Source organism: Anabrus simplex, chromosome X (assembly GCF_040414725.1).
Source record: "Anabrus simplex isolate iqAnaSimp1 chromosome X, ASM4041472v1, whole genome shotgun sequence".
NCBI lineage: Eukaryota > Metazoa > Arthropoda > Insecta > Orthoptera > Tettigoniidae > Anabrus > Anabrus simplex.
The window spans coordinates 168,412,315-168,439,960 of NC_090279.1; the positions used below are offsets into that span (position 1 = coordinate 168,412,315).

Sequence of the window (27,646 nt, forward strand, 5' to 3'; positions counted from 1 at the left end):
CCTCGCAAGTTGTATCCCCGACCCAAAGTTTCCCGCTGCAGGACACTGCCCTTGAGGCTTAGTCCAAGGGAGAAACCAACCTTGGAGGGTAAACAGATTGAGCAAGAAGAAATAAAATCTACGGCATAGCTGTCAAGGAGCTTTCTTTCTTTCTTTCTTTCTTTCTTAACCTGTTTGCCCTCCAGGGTTGGTTTCTCCCTCGGACTCTGCGAGGGATCCGACCTCTATCGCCTCAAGGGCAGTGTCCTGGATCATGAGACACAACTGGTGTCACCTGCTATGATAAACAAGGGCCTTGGTGGGGGATGGGAAGATCGGAAGGGATAGACAAGGAAGAGGGAAGGAAGCGGCCGTGGCCTTAAGTTAAGTACCATCCCGGCATTTGCCTGGAGAAGAAGTGGGAAACCACGGAAAACCACTTTCAGGATGGCTGAGGTAGGAATCTACTCAGTTGACCTCCAGAGGCAGAGTGGAACCCGTTTCAGCCCTCGTACCACTTTTCAAATTTCGTGGCAGAGCAGGGAATCGAACCCGGGCCTCCGGGAGTGGCAGCTAATCACACTAACCACTACACCACTGAGGCGGAGTCTGTCAAGGAGCTAACGAGATATTTGGCTGGTGGTGGTGGTGATTATTGTTTTAAGAGGAAGTACAACTAGACAACCATCCTCTAAATAACATTAATCAGATGGGAAAAAAGGAAGGGATCCGACACTTCGAAAAATGAAGATATCGGCCAAAGGAAGACAAGGGCCACGAAAAGCGTGAAAATGAAAGACTCCCTAGCCCTCGCAAACCTAATAGCGTCGGGGTCGGAAAAGAACAGGAGTTGACCAAGAGAGGTCGGATAGGATAGATGAAAGTGAGGAGCCTGGCGCAAGTAAGTGAAAGCAATGCCAGGACTCAGCTAAAGGCCCAGTGGTCGCCAACCCACGCTCCGAAAGTTCAGAGCCCCTGGGGCTATATTTGGCTGAAAATGAACTTTTCACGTGCATATTTCTTCGTTGTCTTCGGTGAAGTTAAGTTTTATCAGGACGGGGAATTGGCGACGAGAAAATGCTATGCTCTTTAAACTGGATCGTCGTAACTAGACGAACGATGGTGGATGGGGAATTAGAACCAGTTTGCAGCACAGAAACAGAATTACAGAAACCAGTTTCATCAACACCCTTTCCTAAATAGAAATGACGGCTATTCTATGCTAGAACAATCTCTCACAGCTCATCAAACGCTGTGCGCTGCGGTGTCCGAGTGGTTAAGGAGTTGGACTCGAAATCCAATGGGTTCTACCCGCACAGGTTCGACTCCTGTCCGTAGCGAACGTTTAAATTTACTTCTTAACATATTTTTCAACCGTTTGCCTTACTAAGGCACTGACACTGACAAGTCTTATGGCGAAGGACAAGGACAATTAGAGAAGCGAGCGTGGCCTTAATTAAAAGTACAGCCCCAGCATTCGCCTGGTGTGAAAGTAATAAACCACGGAAAGCCATATTTTGGGCTGCCGACAGTGGGTTTCGTATCCCCTATCTCCCGAGTGCAGGCTGATAACTACGTCCCCCAAACCAGGCAGCCTCTTGCTCGGTGTTCTTAACATCAAGTTATTGTAGAGGTAGATCAATCTATGACGGTACAAAACCTTAGCTGAGCCCAAAATAACTCATGTGCTGTAGCGTGAGTGAGAGAGAAGGCACTTCCATGGTTGCTACGGAAGTGTTCACACCGGCTCGTTGAAATTTATTGTAACTGTATTGCGGGTTAAGATCTCAAGTGTGCAACACAGCAGTAGTTATCCCCTTCACTAACTTCCTTCCCATTATTACCCCTCCAAGCTCTGCTTCATGCGAGTTATTTGTCATCAGGTAGTAATACACTTCTATCAAGATTGATGTAACCCAATGTCTCTCAAACGCCCAAAATCTCACGCGTGCTAACCGAGGCGCAGAGGTTCTTTGCACAATGCACCGGTCCGACTCGGCTCAGTTCGGAACAGCGCTTTGTCTCGGGGTGACTCGGCTAAGTTCGACTAAGATCTACTCAACTCTGCTCGGGTGGTGGAGTGCTGTAAAGCAAGTGAGGAAGGGGCAGAGAGGCGGAGCGAGCAAGACAGGAATAAGCAAAGAGAGGGACAGCGCTATTGCGCAAAATTGAGTAGTGGGGGTCTGCAATGTGATCGACCTAGCCAAGTCGTCTTTTGAACCTTGCGCCGCGCAATACACCAGTGCATGCACTCTGTGGGGCCCTGATTGGTAACCTGTGTGGAGCAATTCAGGATCGGGTAGTAAAAAATGAGGGAGTTTTAATTTGACATAATGTCGTAGAAGAATACAAAGGTAAGAAAGCGAGGAAGTAAAAATGTACAAGTGGGCTGATGGGATGGTTATCACCTCAAAAAGTCATGAGGAAATCCGAATGGTTTTCCTCAAATTAATGTCACTGGCGACAGAAAATAGCTTTTCAGTAAATAAGACCAAAATTATGCATATGATTTCATCGAAAGGAGGAAGAGTTGCAGCTACTGAAATGACTCATTACGGAAGATCGGATGGCCCGTGTGAATAATCACCGGCTTCAAATACCTAAGTACCGAGCTCGATAGCTGCAGTCGCTTTAGTGCGGCCAGTATCCAGTATTCGGGAGATAGTAGGTTCGAACCCCACTGTCGGCAGCCCTGAAAATGATTTTCCATGGTTTCCCATTTTCACACCAGGCAAATGCTGGGGCTGTGCCTTAATTAAGGCCACGGCCGCTTCCTTCCCACTCCAAGCCCTTTCCTGTCCCATCGTCGCCATAAAACCTATCTGTGTCGGTGCGACGTAAAGCAACTAGCAAATATCTTAAGTATTATGCTTCAGACTTCGGGACACTCCTTTCTTAGATATATTAAGGACAGAGCAGCGACATCAATTATTGTCATGAATGAGATATTGTATTCCAATAAATTCACTGTCATATTTGAAATCAGCCTTGTCAATACTTAAAGTTACTTATATAATTAAGTATTATCACATAATACACCGTACATGTTTCTAGGCTTTTATTGACCTCTTCATCAGTGGTTTACACAAACTACCAAATATATTTTGGACATACAACTAAACACCAATCACATTTTTAACAAGTCCTCTTATAACATGTACAATATTTCTAGTCAGCCTCTGTGGTGTAGTGGTTAGTGTAATTAGCTGCCACACCCGGAGGCCCGGGTTCGATTCCCGGCTCTGCCACGAGGGCTGGAACGGGGTCCACTCAGCCTCGGGAGGTCAACTGAGTAGAGGTGGGTTCGATTTCCATCTCAGCCATCCTGAAAGTGGTTTTCCGTGGTTTCCCACTTCTCCTCCACGCAAATGCCGGGATGGTACCTAATATAAGGCCACGGCCGCTTCCTTCCCTCTTCCTTGTCTGTCCCTTCCAATCTTCCCATCCCCCACAAGGCCCCTGTTCAGAATAGCAGGTGGGGCCGCCTGGGCGAGGTACTGGCCATTCTCCCCAGTTGTATCACCCGATCCAATATCTCACGCTTCAGGACACTGCCCTTGAGGCGGTAGAGGTGGCATCCCTCCCTGAGTCCGAGGGAAAACCGACCCTGGAGGGAAAACACATTAATAGAAAGAAAGATATTTGAAATCAGCCTTGTCAATATTTAAAGTTCGTCAACATCATCATCATCTGTTTACCCTCCAGGTTCGGCTTTTCCCTCGGACTCAGCGAGGGATCTCACCTCTACCGCCTCAAGGGCAGTGTCCTGGAGCGTGAGACGTTTGGTCGGTGGGCTACAACTGGGAGGACGATCTGTGCCTCGCCCAGGCGGCCTCACCTGCTGTGCTGAATAGGGGCGTTGTGGAGTGATGGTCAGATTGAAAGGGGTAGGCAAGGAAGAGGGAAGGAAGCGTCCGTGGCCTGAGGAGGTGGTGGTGGTGGTGGTGATTATTGTTTTAAGAGGAAGTACAACTAGGCAACCATCCTCTATATAACACTAATCAGAGAGGAAAGATGGAAGGGGCCCGACACTTCGAAAAATGAAGGTATCGGCCAAAGGAAGACAAGGGCCACGAAGGGCATGAAAATGAAAGACTCCCTAGCCCTCGCAAACCTAATAACGTCGGGGTCGGAAAAGAACAAGAGTTGACCAAGACTGGTCGGACGGGATAGATGAAAGTGAGGAGTCTGGCACAAGTAAGTGGAAACAATGCCAGGACTAGCTAAGGGCCCCGTGGTCGCCAACCCACGCTCCTAATTTCAGAGCCCCTGAGGCCCCTTTTAGTCGCCTCTTATGACAGGCAGGGGATATCGTGGGTGTTATTCTACGCCACCACCCACAGGGTGATGGCCCGAAGAGGAAGAGAAACCACAGAAAGCAATTTTCAGGGCGCCTGACAGTAGGAACAGCAGGTAAGGGTTTATAATGACGAATGCATGGGTATCCGAATGGAAACGTTTCCCAATGTCTTCTTCTTCTTCTTCTTCTTCTTCTTCTTCTTCTTCTTCTTCTTCTTCTTCTTTATCTGTTTACCCTCCATGGTCGGTTTTTTCCTCGGACTCAGCGAGGGATCCCACCTCTGCCGCCTCAAGGGCAGTGTCCTGGAGCTTCAGACTCTGGGTCGGTGATACAACGGGGGAGGATGACCACTACCTCGCCCAGGAGGCCTCTCCTGCCATGCTGAACAGGGGCGTTGCAAGGGGATGGGAAGATTGGAAGGGATAGACAAGAAAGAGGGAAAGAAGCTTCCGTGGACTTAAGTTAGGTATCATACCAGCATTTGCCTGGAGGAGAAGTAGGAAACCACGGAAAACCACTTCCAGGATGGCTGAGGTGGGAATCGAACCCACCTCTACTCAGTTGACCTCCCGAGGCTGAGTGGACGCCATTCCAGTCCTCGTGCCACTTTTCAAATGTCGTGGCAGAGCCGGGAATCGAATCACACTAACCAGTTCAACACAGAGGCGGACATGTTTTCTCAATAAATGCAATCAAAGAATAACGAGATTAAGAGGTCAATACCTAGTCTTTGTCATATTTGAACATTTGGTGTAATTAAATAATCTTTCTTCCTTAATCTCTTACCATCCAGGATAGGTTTTTCCCTCAGACTCAGCGAGCAATCCCACTTTTACCCTCTCAAGGGCTGTGCCTTTCGGACCGGGGGGGGGGGGGATGGAACTGGGGAAGAGGTCCAGTACCTCGCCCAGGTGGCCTAGCCTGGTATGGTGAACAGGTTCCTTGGGGGATTGGGGAGATTGGAAGCGATGAGCAGGGAACCGGAAATGAAGAGGCCGTGGCCTTAAGTTAGGTACGATCCCAGCACTTTTGAAATTTCATGGCAGAGTCGGGAATCGAACCCGGGCCTCCTCGGGTGGCAGTTAATCACACTAACCACTACACCACAAAGGCGGCCTAAATTACTCATCAAAGTAAATGTACGTTCCGCATGCTTAAATCAGGTTAATCTTTGGCTAATTATTGAAATAATGTCTCGTATATATCAATTGACTCTGAATTCCACCATCCACCGTCGTTCAGTCTGGTTTTCCACTTCCAAGTCTAGACAAATGTTACCTCTCTTCCATTTCCATTGATAACAGATGGATCTCTCCCCTGTATACCTTATCACATTTGTCTCCAGCAGCGGTACACTGCCAGTTAGTTAGTACTCGTAACAGCGCAGATGGAGAGAGGGGCCCCACATCCGTAATCCAATTCAGTGACGTTTCTCTACGTCAGTGAAATAGCAAGCTGATAACAGTACAACTGAAGTGAAGGTTAAGTTGGCATTGTATGATGTACTAGGCTCCACATCACAGAATTGTGTGCTGCGGTGTCCGAGTGGTTAAGGAGTTGGACTTGAAATCCAATGGGTTCTACCCGCACAGGTTCGAATCCTGTCCGCAGCGAATATTTTAATTTGTTGGAATCACCTTAGAGCACCCGATAGAACAATCTTGTGAGATATTCGTCACTGGAGCAGGCCAGAAAATTCACTCCAGCAGTTGATCCGCTTGAAGAGCTCTGTTCGGGTTCCTTCAGTCTGCACATTTGTTGTTTTGTTGTTAGATCATCATCATCATCATCATCATCATCATCATCATCTGTTTACCCTCCAGGTTCGGTTTTTCCCTCGGACTTAGCGAGGGATCCCACCTCTACCGCCTCAAGGGCAGTGTCCTGGAGCTTCAGACTCTTGGTCGGGGGATACAACTGGGGAGTATGACCAGTACCTCGCCCAGGCGGCCTCACCTGCTATGCTGAACAGGGGCCTTGTGGAGGGATGGGAAGATTGGAAGGGATAGGCAATGAAGAGGGAAGGAAGCGGCCGTGGCCTTAAGTTAGGTACCATCCCGGCATTCGCCTGGAGGAGAAGTGGGAAACCACGGAAAACCACTTCCAGGATGGCTGAGGTGGGAATCGAACCCACCCCTACTCAGTTGAACTCCCGAGGCTGAGTGGACCCCGTTCCAGCCCTCGTACCACTTTTTAGATTTCGTGGCAGAGCCGGGAATCGAACCCGAGCCTCCGGGGGTGGCAGCTAATCACGCTAACCATTACACCACAGAGGCGGACTTGTTGTTAGATACTGCCACGAAATTTGAAAAAGTGGTACGAAGGCTGGAATGGGGTCCACGCAGCCTCGGGAGATAATTTGATCAGAGGGGGGTTTGATTCCTACCTCAGCCATCCTCGAAGTTCTTTTCCGTTGTTTTGCACTTCTCCTCCAGGTAAATGCCGGGATGTTACCTAACTTCAGCCCACGGGCACTTCCTTCCCTCTCCTTTGTCTACCCATTCCAATCTTCTCACTCCCGTACTGGGCCCCTGTTCAGCATAGCAGGTAAGGCCGCCTGGGTGAGGTACTGGTCACACTCCCTTGTTGTATACCACCGACGTAAAGTCTCACGCTCCAGGGCACTGCCGTCTGTGGGGTAAAGGTGGAATCCCTCGCTGTGTCCGAGGGAAATACCAACCCTGGAGGGTAAACAGATTACGAAAGAAAGAGAGAATGTTTACATTATGACTTGGAATTCAGTTAACTTTAGGAATTCTGAATGGCATGCACCGCAATTAAGTTGCTGATTCCTGTTGATTCTTAATTTTGAAAAGGAATTCGGAACTGCTTATGACTAAGAGAGTGCCTGAAAAAGTGTCCCGACTCGTTGGCTGAACGGTCAGCGTACTGGCCTTCGGTTCAGAGGGTCAGAAAATTACAAAACTACAATTTTGATATCTGTATTATTTTGCAAATATAATATGCTTTTTTCTACATCTTCGCATGTTGAAATGTTCCCTACATTCATCTATTTAAATGGCTGATTTGTTCATAGGGAGGCACCCACGTTTTTTGGTATGAAATGAAATGAAATGTCGTATGGCTTTTAGTGCCGGGATATCCCAGAACGGGTTCGGCTCGCCACGTGCAAGTCTTTCTATTTGACCCCGTAGGCGACCTGCGCGTCATGATGAGGTTGAATGATGATGAAGACAACACATGCACCCAGCCCCCGTGCCATTGGAATTAACCAATTAAGGTTCAAACCCCCGACCCAGACGGGAATCGAACCCGGGACCCTCTGAACCGAAGGCCAGTACGCTGACCGTTCAGCCAACGAGTTGGACACTTTTTCAGGTACTCTCTTAGTCATAAGCAGTTCCGAATTCCTTTTCAAAATTAACTCAGTCTGCACAGTAACACCCCCCCCCCCCTTTCTTTTCAAGAATCTCTTTCACTTTAAGAAACTTTAAAATGTATGACTATGTCTTTCCTGTGTCCGCCTCTGTGGTGTAGTGGTTAGTGTGATCAGCTGCCACCCCCCGGAGTCCCGGGTTCGATTCCCGGCTCTGCCATGAAATTTGAAAAGTGGTACGAGGGCTGCAACGGGGTCCACTCAGCCTCGGGAGGTCAACCGAGTAGAGGTGGGTTCGTTTCCCACCTCAGCCATCCTGGAAGTGGTTTTCCGTGGTTTCCCACTTCTCCTCCAGGCAAATGCCGGGATGGTACCTGACTTAAGACCACGGCCGCTTCCTTCCCTCTTCCTTGTCTATCCCTTCCAATCGTCCCATTCCCCCGCAAGGCCCCTGTTCAGCATAGCAGGTGAGGCTGCCTGGGCGATGTACTGGTCATTCTCCCCAGTTGTATACCACGACCCAGATTCTGAAGCTCCAGGACACTGTCCTTGAGGTGGTAGAGGTGGGATCCCTCGCCGAGTCCGAGGGAAAAACCAACCCTGGAGGGTAAACATATAAATAATAATAATAAGAAGAAGAAGTCTTCCCTGTTTCAGGTACTCTATTAGTCATAAGCAGTTCCGACTTCCTTCTCAAAATGATATCACTCTGCACTGTAACATCCCCCCCCCCTTCTTTTCAAGAAGAAGAAACTTAAAAATGCATGACTATGCCTTTCCTGTAGTTTTTCACTGTAGATTCTAATGCAGATGGTGGTGGTGGTGATTATTGTTTTAAGAGGAAGTACAACTAGGCAACCATCCTCTATATAACACTAATCAGACGAAAAAATGGAAGGGATCCGACACTTCGAAAAATGAAGATATCGGCCAAAGGAAGACAAGGTCCACGAAGGGCGTGAAAATGAAAGACTCCCTAGCCCTCGCAAACCTAATAGCGTCGGAGTCGGAAAAGAACAAGAGTTGACCAAGAGAGGTCGGATAGGATAGATGAAAGTGAGGAGCCTGGCACAAGTAAGTGGAAGCAATGCCAGGACTCAGCTGAGGACCCCGTGGTCGCCAACCCACGCTCCAAAGTTCAGAGCCGTTGGGGCCCCTTTTAGTCGCCTTTTACGACAAGCAGTGGATACCGTGGGTGTTATTCTACCGCCCCCACCCACAGGGGCTTCTAATGCAGAGATAATCGCAGCAACACAATTTGATTCCTTCTCTAATTCAAGAATGTTGGTGTTCCGGGGTTTCCGTGATTCACAGAGGCATAACAAGCGTAGGGGTTGAACGGCCTGACAAGGAATTAACTACAGCAGACTTAAAGCAACAAATGTTTAAAGTTTACTTCTTTCCTTCTTTTTCAGTTTGAAAATTGAGAATTAGAAAATCTGATGGAAGTACAGCAATATTAATGAGCTCCTTAGCTCTAACAATAACAGGGACTTAGAAGCCAGAAAATCAGATACAAAGCTTTCGACAATTTACACTTTATTTGATTCGGTAGAAAAGAGCGTTATTGCTCTCGACAGGTATAAATATCCTATAATTCAGGATTTCCTTCCACAAGTTACATTGCTCAGGAGTCTGAGCTCCACAATACTATAGTCTAGCCGCGCGGAGGCATCATTTCCTTACGGCGCATTAAAAAGTAAAATGTTCATTCACCGTTGCCCCAATGTGGGCTTAACCATAGCACAATAGTCACTGTTCCTAATTTGGAGCTAACACAAGGAAAACTTACACCCTGAAATAAATATATAGGGGGCATAATTGCCCATACTAAATGGCCTTAATGACAAAAGAAGTGGTTGTACATAACCGGCCATAAACAAAGTGCAAGGAGGCGTAGCACCTGCACCCCTTCTAGAAATTGTTCAAAACCTAAGTGGGTTTATGGTGGTGGTGGTGGTGATTATTCTTTTAAGATGAAGTACAACTATCATCCTCTATATAACGCTAATCAGAGAGAGAACATGGAAGGAGTCCGACACTTCGAAAAATGAAGGTATCGGCCAAAGGAAGATAAGGGTCGCGAAGATCATGAAAATTAAATACTCCCTAGCCCTCGCAAACCTAATACCGTCGGAGTCAGAAAAGAACAAGAGTTGACCAAGGGAGGTCGGATAGGATGGATGAAAGTGAGGAACCTGGCACAAGTACGTGGAAGCAATGCCAGGACTCAGCTAAGGGCCTCGTGGTCACCACCCCACGCTCCAAAGTTTAGAGCCCCTTTCAGTCGCCTCTTACGACGGGCAGGGGATACCGTAGGTGTTATTCTATCGCCCCCACCCACAGGAGTAGTGGGTTTATGGCCCACAGATACAGAGACTAATGCTATACTACGCCGGGAAGTCTAAATGAGAATCATTAATGCCAAACAAGGTTTACGAAATTTAGAGGTTTGGAAATCTTTACTCACCCCATGCAAAGTTGAACGGGAACTGGCAGAGGGTAATCACTCCTTGTTCCCTTTATTACTTTCTTCTCAGCCGGGAATAGAACAGAGTCCTCAGATTTGCCCTAAAGTGCTACATTTAAAGCACAAGATTTAGAAATTTACGTAAAATAAAATAAGGTGAAACCTTCCCTCAAACTATTCGCAGGAGCTATCACATGTCTATGAGAATTCTGCCATTACCTTGAGTCGTTGAGCCTTCCTCAAGCAGGCCTCACCACTTCCCCCTGGCTCACATCAAGTCACCCTTCTAACACCGGAGTAATTCAGACAAGACGGCCCTACAGTAGCCTATTCTTATAGTACTTTAAGGGGAAGCTTCCAGAACTCTTTACATATAGGCTGGGTACTTTTAGACAGCCCCGATTTTAATTAGATAGAGAAAATATTTTCAAATTGTTGATAGGTTGATTACAATAGATGAGGTACCAACTGAAGTGATGACAACTTCAGTACATAAACGAAACAATCCACAGATCAAAAGGTGTGCCAACTGCAAAACTAAACATTACGTTATGAAATTAGAGTTTAGCTCGCGAGAGGGAGAAAGAAGAGAAGGAGAAAGAAGAAAGAAATTAAAATGTTTCTCGGGTAACTGTACTGAAGCCTAATTGCTTTTATTTTGTATTTTGTATTTTTTTTTTTTTTTTTCATTATAGATTATTATGCCTTTCAGCATTCATTCCACAAATCTCTTTGAATTAACTTCTTCTTCTTAATCGGTTTACCCTCCACGGTGGTTTTTCCCTCGCTAACCACTACACCACAGAGGCGGACAGTGAATTAAGGGGGGAGACCTAGCTCAACACGGGAAAAAACAGGCCAATATTCATTCGATTGTTAAATATGCTACAAACGTTGTTGAAAAATTCTGCACATATCCCAGTATTGGCATGCTTCCAAGCAATCAGAAGCAACTGCAATTATGTCAAAATTCTAATTATAACATTTAAAAATAAAATTTCCTGTCTTTTAAACAAAATATCACTGTTTCCCTTATAACTCTCTTACTGTTTCACGGATAATAACGATTTTTTCAGGGTTTCCTCCCATAGTGTTGTACTACAATCTGTACCTCATTCAGGTCAATGGGATTTATATTAGATTTTATATAAAATATTTATTTTTAGTATTTTTAGGTGTGCGGAATAAAAACTCGACAAAAATATCTAAATCACAATCTATGTTAGTGATTGAGGTTCATTTTGTAGGTGGGGGTTTGATATACCGGTACTCTTTAAAAGAGGAAAAGTACGAAAATTCTTATAAACTTGGAACTTATAAGGGAAACAGTAATATATAATGTTTAAAAGGCGGGAAATTTAATTTAAAATGTTATAATTAGAATTTTGACATTATTGCTGTTGCTTCTGATTGCTAGGAAGCATGCCAATACTGGGATATGTGCAGAATTTTTCAACAACGTTTGTAGCATATTTAACAATCGAATTAATATTGGCCTGTTTTTTCCCGTGTTGAGCTAGATCTCCCCCCTTAACTACCACCTAAAAATTTTCACTAGAGCTGTGGCCCAGTTTTTTCTCCGCCTTCCATAATGAAATCATAGAAGCCGACATGTCCGCTTCTATGGTGTAGTGGTTAGTGTGATTAGCTGCCACCGCCAGAGTCCCGGGTTCGATTCTCGGCTCTGCCACAAAATTTGAAACGTGGTACGAGGGCCTCAGCATCGGGAGGTCAACTGAGTAGAGGTGGGTTCGATTCCCAACTCAGCCATCCTTGAAGTGGTTTTCCGTGGTTTTCCGCTTAACGTAGCCCATGACCGCTTCCTTCTCTATCTCCCCATCCCCCCCCCCACAAGGCCCTGTTCAGCATAGCACGTGAGGCCGCCTTGGTGAGGTAGTGGTCAACCTCCCCAGTTGTATCCCCCGACCCAGAGTCTGAAGCTCCAGGACACTGCCCTTGAAGCGGTAGAGGTGGGATCCCTCGCTGAATCAGGGAAAAACCAATCCAGGAGGGTGAACAGATTAAGAAGAAGAAGAAGAAGAAGAAGACGAGATGAATAGGAGTGAAAGAATGAAAAGGTATTGAACAAGTCACTCAAGCCGGAGAAGTGGCGACGAACACTATGTTGTGATCTTTAAAGTAGATCGTCGTAACTAGACGACCGGTTGTCGATGGGGAATTAGTACCAGTTGCGCAGTAGCAAGCTGTGATAGAAAACAATGTCATCAACACCCGTTTTAAATGGAAATAAATGCTATTCTGTGCTAGAACAATGTTTCACTGCTATGGTAGTGGTTGTGTGCTGCGGTGTCCGAGTGGTTAAGGAGTTGGACTCGAAATCCAATGGGTTGTACCCGCACAGGTTCGAATCCTGTCCGCAGCGAGTTTTTTAACTTGTTGGAAATTAGCTTGGAGGGGTTTAAAATCGAAGTTCGAGCAGCTAACAGTATTAAAGCGTGCTGCGGTGTCCGAGTGGTAAAAGAGTTGGACTCGAAATCCAATGGGTTGTACCCGCACAGGTTCGAATCCTGTCCGCAGCGTTGTTTTAAATTTGTTTAATTAGTTTCGCTCCTAGCACGAGCTGCAACGTTCACACTTGCGTCTCGGTGGTTAAGGAGTTACACTTGAAATCCAATTGTTTCTACCCGCAGAGGTCGAATTCTGCCAGCAGCGAAAGTTTTAATGTGTTGGAAATCAGCTTGGAGGGAATCTTCGCCCCTAGTACAAGCTGCTAGAAGGATCTTGTGAGATATTCGCTGCCAGAGCAAGCCAGGAAACGATAGCGGCGATTGAGTATTAGAAGTGTGTGTGGATGTCGGGGGAGCACAGAAATGTATATAAAACATAAAGTACCCAGGTTTGAGTGATAGAACAGGCGGGAAATATATAGCTAAAAATTGTGAAGTTTTTGACGCTATCTGAGCGAATTTCGACAGAGGTAAAGATTCAGAGCCCACCAAAGAAAGTGCGGTAATAATACTTTGTTTGAGGTTAGGGTTTTTACCAAGATCTGGGGTGTGATTCGAGGTGTACTCAGCCGAAGTGTTAACAATTGGAGAACTGTTTGGCGGTGAGATGTCGGCCCCGATCTAGAAAGCGAAGAATGGCCGCCGAGAAGATCCGTCGTGCTACCCCACCTTACTTCATAATTTGCAGGTCTTCGGGCTGGGCAGCTGTCCCTCAGTAGGCCAAGGCCAATCAGAGCCGTAGTACCGTGAGTTTGGACCTGGATTCAATTCCAGACCTTTCCGCGGTGTTCATATGGGGTGAGGTCATACGACTCTGTTGATAGTGACTCGTCCGTCGGATGGCTTAGGCAGTCTTCTTGATGTTATTCGACAGGTGCAGGCTACGTGCCAACCCTCTCCCTACCGCATTATCATCATCGCACGAGGCAATATCCAATCGCCACCAGCAAACAACGTCAGAATTATGAATATGAAGCGTCCATTGGAAGTACATTACACCGGGCGAGTTGGCGTGCGGTTACTGACCTTGCATCCGCGAGATAGTGTGTTCGAATCCCACTGTCAGCAGACCTGTAGATGGTCTCCCGTGGTTTCCCATTTTCACACCAGGCAAATCCTGTGGTTGTACCTCAATAAAGGACACGGTAGATTCATTCCCACTCCTATCCCATCGTCACCATAAGAGCTGCTACGTCGGTGCGATGTAAAACAAACAATTAAGAAAAGAAATCATTTATTTAAATCGTCAATAAATTAAATTCAGTCCGCCTCTGTGGTGTAGTGGTTAGTATGATTAGCGGCCACCCACGGAGGTCCGGGTTCGATTCCCTGCTCTGCCACGAAATTTGAAAAGTGGTGCGAGGGCTGGAACGGGGTCCACTCAGCTCGGGAGGTCAACTGAGTAGAGTTGGGTTCGATTCTCACCTCAGCGATCCTAGAACTGGTTTTCCGTGGTTTTCCACTTCTCCTCTAGGCAAATGCCGGGATGGTACCTAACTTAAGGCCACGGCCGCTTCCTTCCCTCTTCCTTGTCTATCCCTTCCAATCTTACCATCCCGCACCAAGGCCCCTGTTCAGCATAGCAAGTGAGGTTTCCTAGGCGAGGTCACCTAGGCGAGGTACTGGTCCTCCTTCCAGTTTCATCACCCCGACCCAAAGTCTTGCGCTCTAGGTCACTGCCCTTGAGGCGGTAGAATTGAATCATTCTCTGAGTCCAAGGGGAAAAAACTTCCTACAGTGACTTTGCTCATCATCTTGTTGATGTTTATATAATTAATCAATTTACCTTCCTAGGGCCGATGACCTTCGATGTTAGGCCCATTTAAACAACAAGCATCATCATAGTCACTTACCCTTCAGGATTTCTCGGCCGGACTCAGCGAGGGATACTACCTCCACCGCTTCAAGGGCAGACTCCTGGAGAGTAAGATATTTGGTCGTGGATACAATTGGTACAGAGGGCCAGTACCTCACTCATGTGGCCTCACTTCCTATGCTGAACAGTAGGCTTTTGCAGGATGGGAAATTGGAATGAGAAAGGACGTGGCGTGGTTTTAAGTACCTCCCGGCGTTTTCCTGGAGAAGAAATGGGGAACCACAGAAAACCACTTCGAGGATGACTGAGGTGGGAATCGAACCCCCAACATTTAGTTGACATCTCAAGGCTGAGTGGACACCGTTCCAGCCCACGTACCACTTTTCAAATTTCGTGACAGAGCCGGGAATCGACCCCCCGCCCCTACGCAGGAAGTAGATAATCGCACTAACAACTACACCAGACAGGCGGCTCCTAAATTACTCATCAAACAAATGTACGTTCCACAGGCTTAAATCAGATTAATACTTGAAATGATAACTCGTGTAAGTCCATCGATTCTGAATTGAACCATCTACCGTCGTTGTAATGATCCGCCATGGTTTCCCCACTTCCAAGTCTAGACAAATGTTACCTCTCTTTCATTTCCCTGGATAACAGACGGACTTCTACCCCGTATTCCTTATCAAATTTGTCTGAAGCTGCAACACACTGCCAGTTCGTCCTCGTAACAGCGCAGATGGAGAGAGGGGGCGTGCCCACATCCGTAAGCCATTCAGTGACGTTCCTCCACGTCAGTGAAATAGCAAGCTGATAACAGTACAACTGAAGTGAAGGTTAAGTTGGCATTGTACGATGTACTAGACGCCACATCATACCTCTGCGTGCTGCGGTGTCCGAGTGGTTAAGGAGTTGGACTTGAAATCCAATGGGTTCTACCCGCACAGGTTCGAATCCTGTCCGCAGCGGAAGTTTTAATTTGCTGGAAATAAGCTTGGAGGACCCACTGGATGGATCTTGTGAGATATTCGTTACAGGAGCGGGCCAGGAAATCACTCCAGCATTTGTTCCGCTTGAAGAACTCTGTTGGAGTTTCTTCAGTTTGCACCATTGTCGTTGGATACTGTCATTTACAGAACGCTCGAAGAACGGAATTTGGAGGTATTTAGTACCTCTGCGGGTAGAAACAATTCAATTTCAAGGCTAACTCTTTAACCACTGAGACACCACATCACGTAGGCCTAACCTTTGCAGTTCGTGTTAGGAGTGAAGGTCCCTACAAGCTAATTTTAAACAAATTAAAATATTCGCTGCGGACAGGATTCGAACCTGTGCGGGTAGAACCCATTGGATTTCAAGTCCAACTCCTTAACCACTCGGACACCACAGCACGCTCATTTATCAGCAGTAAGACATTACTCAAGCACAGAACAGCCTTTATTTCCATTTAAAAACGGGCGTTGATGAAACTGGTACCACCGGAGGCCCGGGTTCGATTCCCGGCTTTGCCACGTAATTTGAAAAGTGGTACGAGGGCTGGAACGGGATCCACACAGCCTCGGGAGGTCAGCTGAGTAGAGGGGTGTTCGATTCCATCCTCAGATATCCTAGAAGTTGTTTTCCGTGGTTTCCCACTTCTTCTCCACGCAAATGCCGGGATGGTACCTAACTTAAGGCCACGGCCGTTTCCTTCCCTCTTCCTTGTCTATCCTTTCCAAACTTCCCATCCCCCCCACAAGGCCTCTGGTCAGCATAGCAGGTGAGGCCGCCTGGGTGAGGTACTGGTCACCCTCCCCAATTGTATCCCCAGACGCAGAGTCTGGAGCTCCATCTTATGTAGATGTGTCCATTGAGACAAGTCCAGAAGGTGTGAAGCTTATGTAACACTTTGGCACACCAATTAGAATTAATCATCCAGATCGAATTAGAGAGTATAATGCCCAGACTTCAACCACCAGTTGAGTATCCAAACATGATCTAGGAGTAATTAGATAGATGAGGAGGAAGAGGAAGAAGAAGAAGAAGAAGAAGAAGAAGAATAGGACACAGGGGGAGTAGAAGAATCCATGGTGTGCAGGACGAAGAGGACGAGGACCTATAGTTGGGTCCACGAGTGTTGAAGTCTGACATTTGAGCGGCAAAAGCAGTAACTATGAAGTACGCTGCGTTGTCATAGTTACCTCAGTCTGCGGCATATTACCCGCTTCTCAAACCCACAAAAGGCCCCTGTTCAACATAGCAGGTGAGGCTGGTCCTCCTTCCAAGTTTCAACCCCCCGACCCCAAGTCTCACGTCCCAGGACACTGTTCTAGAGGGGGTAGAAGTGGAATACCTCGCTGAGTCCGAGGGAAAAACTAAGTCTGGAGGGTAAACTGAAAGGAGAAAAAAGAAAGATATAAAAATAAATGCATGTTTTATCAGATGTATTTGTGTTTCTTTCTTTTCAAACGATTTAGCTTGCTTCTCGAACTCATCACTAATGATGTTTATACATGGATGGTTTCATCAGATTTATTTTGTTTGAGTACCGATATAAGTGTCGCTCTGTGAGTGCTAAGGATTAACGAATAATACATCATTTCGAATGGTCTCTGTTGTGTGTAACCTCCGCACCTGAAGCGCCGCGCCTACAAGCTCCGCAGCCCGCCGAATCACCGATGTTTCCAGAGCCTACGAGGTGACTGCACTGCGTCTGGCATGCTCGACTGTGACGTCAGCCAGCGCTATATAAGGAGCAACTTTCCTCGCCTCTCCAGGACTACCCCAGTGTCCAACGACCAGACCACACCGCAAGTCAGACAGGGAGGCATCCTCTTTAAAATATGTTTGAACAGGTGGACTGATTTCTGGCGGTGAGGTCTCACCTCTGGACATTGCCTCACTTTCCCTGATCCCCGTAGCCACGTCGAGCCCCGAGGCAAGCATTCTGCTACTCCCTCAAGTCCTCACCAGTGTTCCGACGTCAATCTTAGCATTCTGCTAATTAAGAATATTAATGCAAGTTCCTTGCATGTCTAAGCCTAATACTAGCTTCCTGTTAATACGAACTCTCTCTACGAGTTACACTGGTTATTACTCAGCAGATAGTTTTCGACTATCCAAGGACATTTCCCAGTGGAACAGACTATCTCTTGCAGGTATGAGGCATTTTCTAAAAAGTAACTATGATCGGTGGAAAACGGTAAATAAAAATGTAAACAGACTCTGGGATAGGTTTAAAGAAATTGTTGAGGAATGCGAAAACAGGTTTGTACCTTTAAGGGTGGTAAGGAATGGTAAAGACCCACCTTATTATAATAGAGAAATAAAGAGACTAAGAAGGAGGTGCAGACTGGAAAGAAATAGATTTAGAAATGGCTGTGGCAGTAAGGAGAAATTGAAGGAACTTACTAGAAAATTGAATCTAACAAAGAAGGCAGCTAAGGATAACATGATGGCAAGCATAATTGGCAGTCATACAAATTTTAGTGAAAAATGGAAGGGTATGTATAGGTATTTTAAGGCAGAAACAGGTTCCAAGAAGGACATTCCAGGAATAATTAATGAACAAGGGGAGTGTGTATGTGAGGATCTTCAAAAGGCAGAAGTATTCAGTCAGCAGTATGTAAAGATTGTTGGTTACAAGAATAATGTCGAGATAGAGGAAGAGACTAAGGCCAAACAAGTAATAAAATTTACGTATGATAACAATGACATTTACAATAAGATACAAAAGTTGAAAACTAGAAAAGCGGCTGGAATTGATCAGATTTCTGGGGATATACTAAAGACAATGGGTTGGGATATAGTACCATATCTGAAGTACTTATTTGATTATTGTTTGGCCGAAGGAGCTATACCAGATGAATGGAGAGTTGCTATAGTAGCCCCTGTGTATAAAGGAAAGGGTGATAGACATAAAGCTGAAAATTACAGGCCAGTAAGTTTGACATGCATTGTATGTAAGCTTTGGGAAGGCATTCTTTCTGATTATATTAGACATGTTTGTGAAATTAATAACTGGTTCGATAGAAGGCAATTCGGTTTTAGGAAAGGTTATTCCACTGAAGCTCAACTTGTAGGATTCCAGCAAGATATAGCAGATATCTTGGATTCTGGAGGTCAAATGGACTGTATCGCGATTGACATGTCTAAAGCATTTGATATGGTGGATCATGGGAGACTACTGGCAAAAATGAGTGCAATTGGACTAGACAAAAGAGTGACTGAATGGGTTGCTATATTTCTAGAAAATAGATCTCAGAGAGTTAGAGTAGGTGAAGCTTTGTCTGACCCTGTAATAGTTGAGAGGGGAGTTCCTCAGAGCAGTGTTATCGGACCTTTATGTTTTCTTATATATATAAATGATATGAGTAAAGGAGTGGAATCGGAGGTAAGGCTTTTTGCGGATGATGTTATTCTCTATAGAGTGATAAACAAGTTACAAGATTGTGAGCAACTGCAACGTGACCTCGAAAATATTGTGAGATGGACAGCAGGCAATGGTATGTTGATAAACGGGGCTAAAAGTCAGGTTGTGAGTTTCACAAATAGGAAAAGTCCTCTCAGTTTTAATTACTGCGTTGATGGGGTGAAAGTTCCTTTTGGGGATCATTGTAAGTATCTAGGTGTTAATATAAGGAAAGATCTTCACTGGGGTCATCACATAAATGGGATTGTAAATAAAGGGTACCGATCTCTGCACATGGTTATGAGGGTGTTTAGCGGTTGTGGTAAGGATGTAAAGGAGAGTGCATATAAGTCTCTGGTAAGACCCCAACTAGAGTATGGTTCCAGTGTATGGGACCCTCACCAGGATTACCTGATTCAAGAACTGGAAAAAATCCAAAGAAAAGCAGCTCGATTTGTTCTGGGTGATTTCCGACAAAAGAGTAGCGTTACAAAAATGCTGCAATGTTTGGGTTGGGAAGAATTGAGAGAAAGAAGAAGAGCTGCTCGACTAAGTAGTATGTTCCGAGCTGTCAGCGGAGAGATGGCGTGGAATGACATTAGTAGACGAATAGGTTTGAATGGCGTCTATAAAAGTAGGAAAGATCACAATATGAAGATAAAGTTGGAATTCAAGAGGACAAACTGGGGCAAATATTCATTTATAGGAAGGGGAGTTAGGGATTTGAATAACTTACCAAGGGAGGTGTTCAATAAATTTCCAATTTCTTTGACATCATTTCGGAAAAGGCTAGGAAAGCAACAGATAGGGAATCTGCCACCTGGGCGACTGCCCTAAATGCAGATCAGTATTGACTGAAGATAGGATTGAATGTGTATATAGGACTCTTACTTTGTATAAATGTACATATGCAACAGACCTTCAGTCTATCATATAACAGCATTAACTGCGTGCAATCAATAAGCTTCAAGACAAGTTTCATTATATTTCTTGTAAATACTGTATAAAACTATTGAAGCAATAAACTTTATGTTGTGTTACTGTAAACCAAGTTCCTTTTTTTTTTTTTTTTTTTTTGCTAGCGGCTTTACGTCGTACCGACACAGATAGGTCTTATGGCGACGATAGGATAGGAAAGGCCTAGAAGTTGGAAGGAAGCGGCCGTGGCCTTAATTAAGGTACAGCCCCAGCATTTGCCTGGTGTGAAAATGGGAAACCACGGAAAACCATCTTCAGGGCTGCCGATAGTGGTATTCGAACCTACTATCTCCCGGATGCAAGCTCACAGCGGCGCGCCTCTACGCGCACGGCTAACTCGCCCGGTAATAAGTTCCTTGTATACAACAGTGTCATCTTGCTGAAAATACATCGAGAGTCGTTCCTTTACGAGTACTCATCCCCAAGTGTTTACTAGTATAGGCTACGTGAAACGATGCTTCTCGTGTAGCTAATTAATGACAGTGCAGCGGGATAACACCTGAACTCAAAGATGAAATCTGCACGTAAAATCAAAGCGCAGTAATACAGATCTTCCTTCCAACTAATAAAAAGTTCCATTACTCCAAAATAGAAGGCAATGAAAGTCCTGTCCATCAGGACCATCAATAGATCTGTACTAATGTTGGTGTACAATAAAACCGTATAAATGCAACTCTCTGCTCCACAACATGTTTAACTGACTAACAAAGGATTTTATTCCCCACCCTGAAGGGGTGAAGCAGTCCACCTAGAGTGTTACGCCCTCTCTCTGGCCAAGAGATGTGGATTATGAAGATGAGATGGAGGAAGGAGGGTGTAAAGGAAGTGAAGAAGGAGGAGATTGGAGGGCGTTTGGCTTCATACCTCAGGGATTTGCAACTTTATTGTATTTCCGTACTATTTACAAAAAGTGTTTTTTCTTCCCTTCCTTTTTGTTTGATTGACATGTACTCTGATACATAAATACATTCTACAGTTTGACAGTACTTGGGATATTAACATAAAGAGTTTTATTTTTACAGTCATGCACAAAGGTCTTACGTTTAACGCAGTACTGATTAGAAATTTTCCGTTGGTTCCTTCGCCAAGGTGGTCTCTTCTGAAGACGGGGGTTGGGGGAGGGCAAATATGTGAAGAGTGACATAATATCCCTGGTACACTCACAAGCCTACTTTTAACAGCTTGGAAGTCAATTCGGTGATTACAAATACTGGAGAGGTTGCGATTCTATGATGTAGTTGCTTGAGATGTGGGAGTAGGAATGTGTTCAGACAAGAGTTTCTAATGGTGTGAAGTTGAAGTGCGAATTTAGGCCGGGATGGGTGGTTAGAAGATGAAGATTGAATGTTTGATTTGCTGCGGTGTGTAAGCCATGAAAACTAAGTGTCTGTTGTAGGGGTGGATATTTAGGAATGAAATGGTGAAAAAACGAATAAGTTCCTCGAATGTAGGTGTTTGAAAAAGGGAACGGCTAGGTGATATAGGTGGATCAATGCTTCTAATAGGGGCTATGGGTTCTGGTTGATTTTGGGGAGGTGCAGCGTGCCGAGGGCAGCGACGAAAATACACTGTGTGATTACCTCCACAGGTATGGCATTACGGGGGTTGGTGCGTGTTGGGACACCTGGGTCTAGAGTGATCCTGATTGCAATGTCTACATTTTGGAGTTTTGGCGGTACACAGAATGGTGGTATGATTTTTGTAGATTAGGCAGCGCTGACACCGGATGGCTTGCGGAGGCGAAGCGCGAGATGGTTCCACTTTACGGTTATGTTTATATATGGAGACTCCGCTGGCCAAGACACGGTCGACATCTTCGGGCGATGGCAGAAGAATTCTTACCATATAGGCGGGACCCGTGGAGTTCTTGATTCTGAATGCGTTCTTGACTGGGATGCCTTCCGCGTGGAGTCGGAGATTGGAACTCGGGGGTAGGGTTGGAGAGTAGAAATGTATGAGTTGCTGATGAGGTAGGTTGGATCAAACGGGAATGATTGATGGGGCATCTAGTGCCGGATACGGATGAAAGTCCATGTGGAGAGGGGGTGGTGGTGGGGAGGGGTGTTGAAATCACAGGAATGGGCTGAATGATGGCGTCCGTGGACGGCGGCGGCGCACTTGTAATATATGTCGATGGTGCAAGTTCCGGGTCCGAAGCAAGTATCGTGGGACTTGTTCTTCCTCCGGAGCAGACTGTGTAGAAAACCTCTTAAATTGGAATTGAACTTTAGTGATGTCCTCCAGAGGAGCAGGTGACATGGGAAGAAATCTGGCCTGGAAGTCAGGAGTTGCAAAACAAGACATTACGGCTGGGTGGTAAGCTGCTGCGGTTGTTTGACTTGAAGTCAGTGGCGGTGGTGGTGGTGGTGGTGGTGGTTGGTTTAGTGGTGACTGGACAATAAGGTGGATAGCGATTCATGACGGAGATTGATTTTACGGGAGTCTGAGTAAATACGGTATTGATGACGATGGGCTCGCCCTGAGGTGATTATCGGATTATCTTCTGCCCACCCGGTCAGAACACTTTTTTTAATAGGGAATGCCCTGCGAGCCTGAGTTACGGTGTAGAAAAACCGTTTGTCGCCGAAGGATGCATCGTGATGTTTATCGACGTATTTGACGAACGTCTGTGTCCATCGCTCTACTATCACAACATCTTCACCCGAACGACCACTCGGTTCTGGTTCATCAGTATATTTCACCACGTTAAGTATTTTCTACTTTTCGAACTTACTATTTGCAACCAAAGGACGTGTACGTGTTCGCGTCATACTCGCGTGATTCATTTCTAGACAACATAACCTCAAACCGGAAACTCGTTGGTTGACTAACTGTACCACTTGTAACGCTATTGTCACATCATACATAACCACTTCAAATCGAAGTGGAGACCTTAGTTTTGCGAAATACAAAAATCTGGCACACAATATTCTTAACAAAGGATCAATCTATTTATTGACTTATTCAAAATGAACGTCAGATAATAACTGATTTCCAAAATTTTATTTGTCCATTTGATAGAGGTCTCCAAAAATGTTGATACCTTCGCAATTTCTCTACCTTCTATACTTTAGTCACAATTGAGTGAAATAATTTAACTTTCTGATTTTGCTGAAGTAGAGCGCTATAGTGTTTGAGCTAAGAAAAAAAAATTAAGTTAAAAAATTGGGCTGACTCTAGACAATCTAGCCTCCGTAGCTCAGGTGGCAGTGCGCCAGAGCGCCAGCCTCTCACCGCTGGGTTCCGTGGTTCAAATCCCGGTCACTCCATGTGAGATTTGGGCTGGACAAAGAGGAAGCGGGACAGGTTTTTGTCCGTGTACTCCGGTTTTCCCTGTCACCATTTCATTCCAGCAACACTCTCCAATATCATTTCATTTCATCTGTCAGTCATTAATCGTTGTCCCAGAAGAGTGCGACAGGCTTCGGCAGCCGGCAAAGTTCCTATCCTCGCCGCTAGATGGGGGCTTCAATTCATTCCATCCCTGACCGGGTCGAACGACTGGAAACAGGCTGTGGATTTTCATTCAAGGCAATCTGTTTACTGCGGTGTCCGAGTGGTTAAGGAGATGAACTTGAAATCCAATGGGTTCTACCCGAGCAGGTTCAGTCCTATCCGCAGCGGAAATTTCGATTCGTCTAAAGTTACGAAGGCATAAACAACTTAATTAAATATGAAGGAAGGGAATCGTTGTCCGTCTCTGTGGTGTAGTGGTTGGCATGATAAGCTGCTACCCCTGGAGGCCCGAATTCTATTCCCGGATCTGCCACAAAAATTTGAAAAGTTGTACGAGGGCTGGAACGAGGTCCACTCAGCGTCTGGAGGTCAACTGAGTAGAGGTGGGTTCGATTTCCACCTCAGCCATCCTCGAAGTGGTTTCCCACTCCTCCTCCAAGCAAATGCCGGATGGTTCCTAACTACAGGCCACGGCCGCTTCCTTCCCTCTTCCTCGTCTATCCCATCCAATCTTCCCATCCCCCCACAAGCCCCTGTTCAGCACAGCAGGTGAGGCCGCCTGGACGAGGTACTGGTCCTCTTCCCCAGTTGTATCCACGACCCATAGTATCACGCTCCAGGACACTGCTCTTCAGGCGGTAGAGGTGTGATCACTCGCCGAGTCAGAAGAAAAACCAACACTGGAGATTAAACAGATTATAAGAAAGGAAGATTGATTGATTGATTGATTGATTGATTGATTGATTGATTGATTGATTGATTGATTGATTGATTGATTGATTGATTGATTGATTGATTGATTGATTGATTGATTGATTGATTGATTGATTGATTGATTGATTGATTGATTGATTGATTGATTTAATAAAAGCAAACAACTTTCAGTGATCAGTCATTTTAAATGTTACAAGTGTGCATAGCGATATGTTCGAAGTAAGGATGAGCAAAAGCCTTTCTTCTTTTGACAATTTGCTAGAACAAAGTCTCATTGCAGTACTAACTGCTGCGTGCTGCGGTGTCCGAGTGGTTAAGGAGTTGGACTCGAAATCCAATGGGTTCTACCCGCACAGGTTCGAATCCTGTCCGTAGCGAACATTTTAATTTGTTTCAAAAAGTTCTTTACATCTCGTTTACAATTTGCCCTACGTCTCACCGACACAGATAGGTCTTATGGCGACGATGGGATAGGAAAGAGCTAGGAGTGGTAAGGAAGCGTCTGTGGCATTAATTAACGAACATCTCCAGCATTTACCTGCAGTGAAAATGGGAAACCACGGAAAATTATCTCTAGGGCTGCCAAATGAAAGAACAAAAACTTAACACAAGAATAAATAGAGAACCATGCAGTTCATAATCATACAAGCACAGATGAGATAAATTTATGCCAGCAAGAATAAGACTTGTCCGTCTCTGTGGTTTGTGGATAGTGCGATTAGCTGCCACGCCGCGGAGGCTCGGTTTCGATTCCCGGCTTTGCAAAGTGGTCCACTTAGCCTCGAGATGTCAACTGAGTTGAAGGGGTGGGTCAATTCCCACCTCAGCCAACCTCAACGTGGTTTTCCGTGGTTTCTCACTTCTCTTCCAGGCAAATGCCGGGATGGTACCTAACTTAAGGTCACTGCCACTTTCTTCCCTCTTCCTTGCCTATTCCGTCCGACCTTTCCATCCTCCCCACAAGGCCCCTGTTAGGCATAGCAGGTGAAGCCGCCTGAGCAAGGTATTGGTCCTTCTCCTCAGTTGTATCCCCAACCCCAAGTCTCACGCTCCAGGACACTGCCCTTGAGGCGGTGGAGATGAATCCCTCGCTGAGGCCGAGGGAAAAACCAATTCTGGAGGGTGAACGGAAAGAAAAAAGAAAGAAAGAAAGAAAGAAAGAAAGAAAGAAAGAAAGAAAGATTTAAGTTAAAAATAAATACATCTTTTGTCAGATGTGTTTGAGTTTCTTTATTTTCAAACAATTTAGCTTGCTTCTCGAACTTCTCACTAATGATGTCTATAAACGTCAAAGGTTGCACCGGCTGCCGTACTCGTGATTGATACATCCGCAACATGTGTTTTCTTTTCATTGAGTGCTAAAGTATAATGCAGGGTTATTCTAAATGTTTGTCGGGGTTACAAAAATTCATAACTCACAGTGCAATTGACGCAGGAATATGAATCTTGCTGTATTGTGTACTGCAACTCATAAAGTTATTTTGACGTACAATACAAATGTTCGATATGTGCGCCTTGTGTCACTCTACACACATCTACTTGATAGTCCATCTCTTCCCACACACGAGTCAACATGGCAGCGGTGATGCTTTCGAAGGCGGCTTGGATACGCTGCTTCACTTCCTGAATATCCACCGGTAGAGGAGGAACAAATACCTGATCGTTAACGTATCCCCACAGGAAGAAATCGCACGGTGTAAGATCTGGTGAACATGGTGGAAAGGGTAAGAGCATCAGATCACCTTCCGTCCCATCCATCGTTGTGGGAGTTCTTGACGCAATTGTAGGCGATATGGTTTTACCTTTAGACGCATTCGTAAAACACGCCATACTGTGGTTTGAGGAACTTGCAATTCTCTGCTACATCTCCTCATTGATTTCTTAGGACTACGGAGATAAACGCCCCTAGGATTCACATCCGTTTCTGACACAGCGGGACGCCCACTGCTTTTCCCTTTGCACAAACAACTTGTATCCACAAATTGTGCGTACCTACCATCTCCGAATAGAGTTGTCGGAAGGAGGCTCCTTCCCGTAGTTTGTCCGAAGATGGCGCTGGACTCTGGTAACGGATCGCTGCTGATGAAATTCAAGAGTACAAAAAGCTTTCTCCTTATCGCTAATTGCCATTTTGTTAAACACTGCTATTACTGCCATCTGGTGATAACTTATGTACTACAGTTGATGCAAAACAAAACTTTGAGAGTTTGTCCGACCGTTAATGCAACAATAAAAATGGTACGTTTTCCACGTTTTCAAAAAAAAACCTCACGAAACCCCGACGATCATTTAGAATAGGCCTAACCCTGTTCATCATTTCGAATGGTGTCATCTTGCTGAAAACTACATCGAGAGTTGTTCCGTTACGAGTACTGATCCCCAATTGTTTACTAGTTTAGGCTACGTTAAACTATGCTTCTCGTGTAACTAATTAATGACTGTGTGTGCAGCGGGATAACACCTGAATTCAAAGTTGAAATCTCCAAATAAAATCAAAGGGCAGTAATACAGATCTTCCTTGCCACTAATATGAAGTTCCATAACACCAATATAGAAGGTAATGAAAGCCTTGTCAATCAGGAGCATCAATAGATCTGTACTAATGTTGGGTGTATAATAAAACCCTATAACTGCAACTCTCTAGTTTTTATTCCCCACCCTGAAGGAGTGGGGCGGACCTAGAGGGTTACGCCCTCTGTCTGGGCAAGAGGTGAGGGTGGGTTGGGGAGATGTGATGGAAGAAGGAGGGGGCAAATGAAGTGAAGATGAAGGAGATTGGAGGGGGTTTTGGCTTCTTAGATCAGGGGTCTGTAATTTTATTGTATTTCCGTATTATTTACAAAAAAAGTTTTTTTCTTTGATGGTAATATGTATCGTATCGTAATCTGTTTACCCTCCAGGGTCGGGTTTTCCCTCGGACTCTGCGAGGGATCCCACCTCTACCGCCTCAAGGGCAGTGTCCTGGAGCTTCAGACTCTGGGTCGGGGATACAACTGGGAGGATGACTAGTACCTTGCCCAGGCGGTTTCACCTGCTATGCTGAACAGGGGCCTGGGTGGGGGATGGGAAGATTGGAAGGGATAGACAAGGAAGAGGGAAGAAAGCAGCCGTGGCCTTAAGTTAGGTACCATCCCGGCATTTGCCTGGAAGAGAAGTGGGAAACCACGGAAAACCACTTCCAGAATGGCTGAGGTGGGAATCGAACCCACCTCTACGCAGATGACCTCTCGAGGCTGAGTGGACCCCTTCCAGCCCTCGTACCACTTTTCAAACTTCGTGGCAGAGCCGGGAAGCGAACCCGGCCCTCCGGGGCTGGCAGCTAATCACACTAATCACTACACCACAGAGGCGGACGTCATGTACTTTGATATATAAATATATTTTACCGTTTCACAGATCTTGGGATATTAACATAAACTCGTTTCACTTTTACAGTCACGTATGAAGGTCTAAAAAGTTAACACAGTACTCATTAGAAATTTTCCGTTGGTGGAAAGGTGGTCTTTTCAGAAGACAGGTGGGCAAATATGTGACGGGTGACATAATATCCCTCTTGCACTCACAAACCTACTTTTAACAGGATGGGAGTCCATTCGGTGATTAGAAATACTGCACAGGATGCGATTCTATGGTGTACTTGCTTGAGGTGGGGGAGTGGGAATGTGTTCAGACAAGGTTTTCTAAAGGTGTAAAGTTGTAGTGCGAATTTAGGCCGGAATCGGTGGTTAGAAAATTAAG

The 27,646-nt window shown here is 45.6% G+C and overlaps 7 non-coding genes across 7 annotated transcripts; 6 read left to right on the plus strand and 1 right to left on the minus strand.

The window, feature by feature from the left end:
* Window positions 1–1,237: 1,237 nt before the first annotated feature.
* On the plus strand, window positions 1,238–1,319 carry TRNAS-CGA (transfer RNA serine (anticodon CGA)). The gene has a single exon. It is a non-coding gene; the product is annotated as a tRNA-Ser (tRNA).
* Window positions 1,320–5,810: 4,491 nt separating this feature from the next.
* TRNAS-UGA (transfer RNA serine (anticodon UGA)) lies at window positions 5,811–5,892 on the plus strand. The gene has a single exon. It is a non-coding gene; the product is annotated as a tRNA-Ser (tRNA).
* A 6,495-nt stretch (window positions 5,893–12,387) lies between these two features.
* TRNAS-CGA (transfer RNA serine (anticodon CGA)) lies at window positions 12,388–12,469 on the plus strand. Its single transcript has one exon. It is a non-coding gene; the product is annotated as a tRNA-Ser (tRNA).
* Window positions 12,470–12,544: 75 nt separating this feature from the next.
* On the plus strand, window positions 12,545–12,626 carry TRNAS-CGA (transfer RNA serine (anticodon CGA)). Its single transcript has one exon. It is a non-coding gene; the product is annotated as a tRNA-Ser (tRNA).
* Window positions 12,627–15,256: 2,630 nt separating this feature from the next.
* Window positions 15,257–15,338, plus strand: TRNAS-UGA (transfer RNA serine (anticodon UGA)). The gene has a single exon. It is a non-coding gene; the product is annotated as a tRNA-Ser (tRNA).
* Window positions 15,339–15,678: 340 nt separating this feature from the next.
* TRNAS-UGA (transfer RNA serine (anticodon CGA)) lies at window positions 15,679–15,760 on the minus strand. The gene has a single exon. It is a non-coding gene; the product is annotated as a tRNA-Ser (tRNA).
* Window positions 15,761–24,203: 8,443 nt separating this feature from the next.
* TRNAS-CGA (transfer RNA serine (anticodon CGA)) lies at window positions 24,204–24,285 on the plus strand. The gene has a single exon. It is a non-coding gene; the product is annotated as a tRNA-Ser (tRNA).
* Window positions 24,286–27,646: the final 3,361 nt, after the last annotated feature.